At 35.0% G+C, this 6,812-nt stretch overlaps 1 long non-coding RNA gene across 4 annotated transcripts; it reads left to right on the plus strand.

The window, feature by feature from the left end:
* The first annotated feature begins 1,528 nt into the window (after positions 1 to 1,528).
* LOC113298541 lies at positions 1,529 to 6,114 on the plus strand. 4 transcript variants are annotated; one of them, XR_003334232.1, is made up of 6 exons: positions 1,529 to 2,742; positions 2,914 to 3,062; positions 3,257 to 3,794; positions 3,894 to 4,778; positions 5,424 to 5,564; positions 6,073 to 6,114. It is a non-coding gene; the product is annotated as an uncharacterized LOC113298541 (long non-coding RNA). The 4 variants fall into 4 exon arrangements; XR_003334231.1 differs by having other exon boundaries at positions 1,529 to 3,062; XR_003334233.1 differs by having other exon boundaries at positions 1,529 to 3,062; positions 3,265 to 3,794.
* Positions 6,115 to 6,812: the final 698 nt, after the last annotated feature.

Genomic DNA, 6,812 nt, shown 5'->3' on the forward strand with positions numbered 1-6,812 from the left:
TGTTACACTTCCTGTTAGATGATTCATATAAAAAATTACACTATCAGTTTCTCTAACCAAGTTCAATGTGATTAATATTTGAAGTCAGTGGTGGTGTTTTTTGATTAATATTTCAATGTGATTGTGTTTCTCATTTTGACGATTATGAACATGTGTAACTTTCGTCTACACATCCAAATTGCATGTGTAACTTGCGTCTACACTACTTAGATGCATCTGTAACTCCCAGTTACACTTATCAATATGTATGTTTCTTACTGTCTGAAGCTTTACTTTCTGTTGATTAAAATGTCCTTCGTCATCGATAATATGAAAATGGCTTAGGTACATCTAGACTAGCGCTGTAAAACGTCTTTCTGTTAATACAGTGCTAACAACGTCTTTCTGCTGAAGCAGTGATATCTTAGTTAAGAGCTTCTCATTCACTTGCAAGGTTAACTGTATTATTTTATGACTGGTAATTGCTTGATAGTCACCTCTCGTTTTTGCTAGTGTTATTCATTTAGAGATGGATTTGCTGATTTTATGTTGACATATCTAAGTCAGATGCATGTGTAACTCCTAGTTACATAATTCAGATGCATGTGTATCTGCAAGTTACACATGTTAATTAGATGTGTAACTTTTACTTACACATACTGATTTTGCGTACACATATCAATATGTATGTGTAACTCCTAGTTACACTAGTCATATGCATGTGTAACTGCTAGCTACACTAGCCAGATGAATGTGTATCTCCTAGTTACACATGTTATATGCATGTGTAACTCTCAGTTACACAATTCAGATGCATGTGTAACCGCTAGCTACACTAGTCAGATGCTTGTGAAACTGAAATATACATTGTTTTATGTACTGTTCATTTTAATCGTATAAATACTGATTGCTTGTTGTTATATTTCAGGTTTTAGATAACTTCATAAAAGCTAATTGCTTAAACGTGGTAATGGTCTCGCTGGAACTGGAGTTGACGCTGAATACACAAGTCAGATGCATGTGTAACTCTCAGTTACACTAGTTAGACACATATGTAACTCTCAATTACACTAAACAGATGCGTGTGTAACTTCTAGTTACACATGCTAAGAAATTATTGTAAATGAATATTAAAGTAATAACTTTTTTTTTTGTGTTTTTTTTTTGATGTCTATTTATTTGCATATATATACAAGTGTAACTTTGCATTACACATATCATAAGGATGTGTAATTTCGGGCCTAGATTTAAATTTTATTTAATTATGGGCTTGACAATATGCATAAGGGTATCAAGGTCTTTTAAAAACTCGGGGCCTAGATTTAAACTTTTTTTAATTAAGGGCCTCATATTATGGGTTATTCATGGGTTGGGCCTGAGCCTAATTTCCCCTTTATATAATCACTTCTTTTTGTAACTTGGTTTGTCCAAGTGACATGAAAGTTGCGGGATCGAATCCACGCCACCTCAAAATTTTAATTTCTTTTTTTTCTGTTTTTTCCTTCTCCTTCGTTTTTTTTTTTTTGATCGGCAAACAAGAACAAAACCAACCAAAGAATACAAGAAGAAGGTGCAAAATACTGCACCCAGAACCCAGAAAAAAAAGAAAAGAAAAACAGAAACCCAACAACAAGAAAATCCCTTACAAAAATCAAAGAAAAATAAAAAAGAACCCTAACAACAGATTAAGGAGGTATGATGAAGAAGTGATCCCATCCAGCAATGACAAGAGAAGTGTTAATACCAGCGAAGCACGAGGCATCTTTAGCCCAATGTTAGTGTTAATACCCTTCGTTCTTCTTTCTTCTTCGTCCCCAAATCACACAGAAACTCCAATATAGAAATGGATGTTGTTGTAAGAGAGAATTAGAGAGCGGAATCGAGAAGAACCAGGGATTGACAATGGTTTTTCTCAGAAGAGGGTTATGAAGGGAGAAGATCAAATTCCGTGCAACTCAGATGAAGAACCAGAGATGAGGAACGAGTTCAAGTTAGGGTGCTTGGAATTGAGAAGGGATTGATGGTTCGATTTGTGAGGAATCTGCAAAGTAGAAGAGATTTGAGCAGATGGGTCCAATTCAGAAAGAGGAAATTAGGGATTGAATTTGTTTAGGATTTGTTGTTTAACCAAGGAAAAAGGTTTTTTCTGTGAGAAGAGATGGAGAATTCGATTGATGCTGTCATTGATCTTTGATAAAGAGATAGTGAGAGGGGGTTTGATTCTAATGACGGGGATTAAACAATTGTGAAGATGACTCTGCTAATGTTAGGGTTTTGAGATTGAAGAGATGATGCAACTGATGAATGGGTTTTGCAGTCGGTGATGTGACTGAAGCTGAGACCGGCTAGAAACTGGAATGGTGTTGATGGGATTCAATTTTGTGGAATACAATTTCAAATTGAATCCATGGATAAGAATTCAATATATGGTTAAGTGGTGGTCTACTGTATGTAGATTTTGGCTATGGATTCCATGGATACATCACCGAAAATGGCACCAGTAATGATGTGTTTGTAGGTAGCTCTCCCGTAGATATGTACGGCAAATTTGGGTTGCCAGAGATGACGTAAGCTTGTTTACGGACATGCCAGAGAGAAACTTGGTTTCTTGGAATTCGATGATTTCCTGCTGCAACAGAAATAACCTTCCCGAACTGTCCATTGATCTTTTCCCTCAGATTATGCACCACAGACCGATGCCAAATTCCGTTTCCATCACAAGTTTACTAGTTTCGGTTTCCTCACTGGCTGCATTGCAGAAAGGTAAAACTGTACATGCATATTTAATGAAACTTGAGATTCAGTTAGATGTTCAGGTGGAAACCTTCTATGTCAGACTTGGTTTTAGTTGTGTTTTGGATTCAATTGGGCTTGAGTTATGAACTTTTAAGTTTGAATTCTTGGATCTTATTAGATTAGGGTTGATTGATTCAGGTGATGTAGAGTCAGGGTTTCATTCAATTAATTCAACTGAATTTCAATTAGGGTTTAATGCAAATATGATTAATCTGGCGTTCTTACTAAAGACTTCATGAAGGTGCTGATTCATGAGTTCATACCAATGGAAAGTGATCACCATTCCGGTAAACCTTCTTTGCTATACTGATATGAATTGTGGTCCATTATTTTTGATTTCTCATTAATTTTTCTTTCCCTTTTTTCATCAATGAGTATTGGTATGAGATTTTGAATAGATTTACGTTTTTCTTAATGGACAATGAGCCTTGGGCAATTTTTGTTATCCATCTAGACTTGCGCATAAACTTAATTCTTATAGACTTGCAGATTCTAACTTACTGGATGATAATGCAAGTTGATAATCCGACCTCGATACTGAGAATCCCTTATGTGCACCGTTAACCGGTATCCCAGATCAAACTTAAAGAAAACAACATTTAAGGGCGAGTCAATTTCTTCGCTTCTTAGGAATGGTTCCCGGTACATTTCACTAGAGATCAACTTTGAACCAAAAATGCATTTATTGTCTTTCTGTACAGTTGTTTGGATAACTTAGTAATAACCTCAGTTCTATTACATGAGGTGACATATGAGGTGGGTCGTTGATACCAAAACCGTATACTTTTTTTCTGTTGTATTTTATGAGTTGGGTGGTCATATGAGTGACACCGAAGTGTTTGTATTACTTTATACTCCAAAAATCTCTTTTTCTGCAATGGATATGCACGAGATGTAATAACTTGTTGTCTTGGTTAGTAATTGATGGAACTGGAAAATTTCTATGAGAATAAAGCGTAGTAAGCCACTTGAAGAATGTTGGGATTTGATGTTGAGATCTTTAAAACCGGTGAAACTGAGTAAGTTTTTTCATTTCAATTAGTTTTGCATTTGGAAATGTTGATTAGCCTTGATATTTTCTCTGCTAATTTTGTTCAACATTTTATCTCTTGCTGCAGTTAGTGTACATAAAATGACTTCACAAGTAGTCCCTTGTAAGACACCTCCTCCTCCTGAACTTCCGTCTGACAAAAAGAGAGATGATTTGGGAAGGGTAAGTATTTGGCCGAGCCAATTCATAACAATACTTTCTAACTCGGTTGCTGCTGGTGAAGAAATCCAATTGAAGCCTACAACATTAAATCCAGTACTAAGTATTTCACCAAGGAACTCAGCAAGGAACCACTTGAAGGAAAATAAGCGAAGTAATTTGGACTATGCCAATGAGTAAGACCAGAGATGATATCATTGGTTACATCTTGAAGAATGGTTTCAATGGATCCAGAGTTGTTTGGAGATGATTCGGGTAATCGTTTACGCAAGTATCTAGGCTCAACTTGACTCCTAACAGGATAACTCTCAACATTTTTGCAGTAATCAGCAAGGAAATCAATGATCATATGACCTTGCCTTCTGAAATCATCCGGCTCAAGTGGGTTTTGTGAACATATTGACATGCTTTCAAGGTTGTAGGAATTACCAATAGGTACTATTATGGTAGTCTTAGTTAATGGCAGGTCCACCCACTAAAGCCCAGTAACCAGAGGTCCATAATAAAAGGAAAAAGAGAAAATTGGACCAAATTTTTTATCCTCTGGTCCGGTACACGTGCGGGACCGGTAATGTGTAATTTCGAATTCCCAAATTAACCTTCCACCTCTAGATATTTAATCTCCTGGTTCTTATCGTCACCTTCTCTTTCAATTTTTGGTTTTGCTCCAAAGAAGCTTTCACGCTGGAGATCTTTTTGATTTCGTTAATTGAGTCGCCAATTCGATCCCAAAGCTATCGTTTTGTATATTATAGAAGAACTCCTCCGATGAAGATTTTTGCAAGATATATAGGTTGATTTTCTTACTATTGATGTTAGTCTAGTTTTTTTTTTATAATCAATTTTCATCTAGTAATGTTTATTTTAGGGCTTCTAATATTAATCGTTTAATGGATGTTTGATTATGTTTTGATCTCCTTGTTTGATTGTTTATTTTATTTTATTAAAAAATAGTTCAGATCTATATGGATAATCATGTTTTTTGTCAATTTCTTCATTAGATCTGATCATATCAGTTTCATTTTGTTGGTTTTAGATGTGTTTCGGTTTATTTTTGTGTATGAACCAACAGTACATATCTGCAGTACTAACAAAAACCTAGTTTTGAAGACCATAAGGTTATGTTTGATTATGTTTTGATTTCCTTGTTTGATTGTTTACTTTATTTTATTAAAAAATAGTTCAGATCTATATGGATAATCATGTTTTTTGTCAATTTCTTCACTAGATCTTATCATATCAGTTTCATTTTGTTGGTTTTAGATGTGTTTCGGTTTATTTTTGTGTATGAACCAACAATACGTATCTGCAGTACTGACAGAAACCTAGTTTTGAAGACCTTTTTTTATTTGATTCAGAAGTACATATATGGAATATTGAAATAGAAGTGTTTCAATACTGTTTTTTCACGGATTCGTTAATTATTTTTGACATGCAGCTGATTGTTGTGTATGAACCAACAATACGTATATCCCGTACTGACAGAAACCTAGTCTACTTTTAAGAAGAAGAAGAAGAAGAAGAACAAGATGGTGCATCGTTATGATTTACGAGGAGAATATTTGTTTTCTGTTTCCAGGTATGCTTTCTAATCATCTTGTTTGATTATTTTGTTCGTTTTTTCTTCTTTTGATTTGTTTTTTTGATTGTATTCTGATAATCAAATCGATTTGATTGACGCTTTATGGTTTTTAGGTTTGTTACAGTTGTTTTTCGTGTATGAATTGACAGTACATATATGGCGTACTGATACAAAACTCTTCTAATTTTGTTTTATTTGAAGTTTTTCCAATTTTTTTGGTTCGATCCATGATTATGTATGTATAATACTGATAGGAAGTGCTATTTGCTGTGTTTTTGCTCCTTTTTTAGTCTTACCCTTCAGTACTTATGTGAAATACTGTAATATGTCTTTCGATTCTCTTATTTTTCATAGATTTGTCACATGTTGTTGTCATACTGTTGATTTGTAGTTCATGAATCTTCAGTACATATATCGCATACTGATAGGAAGTGCTCCTTGTTATGTTTGATTCAGTACGTATATGAAATACTGAAATAGATGCTCTTTGTTACGTTTGATTCAGTACTGGAATTGGATATGGAGATGATCTGGAGCTGCAGTTCGGAACTTATTGCAAGAAATGACAGATTTTGAATGATAGGAACAGGAGTTGTTGTTGGTTCAGATTTGCAAGCTTGTGAAATTGGTGGTGGTCTTGATGAAGTTACAAATTGGTTGTGATGTGTGTTTGAAAGAAGGTGTGCTGCAAATGGATTTGAAGGAACATAGAAGGTTGGGTTGCTGATGTAAACTGAAGATACAAATGAGATAGAGGAGGAATTGTAGGTGGTGATTACTGTGAACAAAATCAGTGGATGAGATGTTCGTCTCAATGGGTTTATGAAGATGGTGGTGCTGTTTAAACAGGGAAGAAGAACAAGTCTGTGTTGCAGCTGAATTGAAATGACAATGGTGTTGATGTAGCTGTTGCAGTTGTGGTTTAAGCTAAGAAGATTGTGATGCAGCAAGATAGAAGATTACTGAGAAGATGGAGCTGAAGGCAGTGGTGAATGGTTGACTGCAGAGGTGCTGGTGCTGCAATAAAGTAAAGTGAATTGAGGAGTACTCAGATTCCTAAGTACTGTAGCAGATATGTACTCATATTTGTAAGCAGTGTGGCAGATATGTACTCAAATTTGTAAACAAATCTATGGTCCTTTATATGTTTTAATTAAATTTGGACCTCCAGATAAATAAAATCCCGATTTGGTAGAAGTATGTTATTTCACACGTACTTAAACAGTGGGGTATATTAGTCATTTC

The sequence above is a fragment of the Papaver somniferum genome, chromosome 7, assembly GCF_003573695.1.
Source record: "Papaver somniferum cultivar HN1 chromosome 7, ASM357369v1, whole genome shotgun sequence".
Classification (NCBI taxonomy): domain Eukaryota; kingdom Viridiplantae; phylum Streptophyta; class Magnoliopsida; order Ranunculales; family Papaveraceae; genus Papaver; species Papaver somniferum.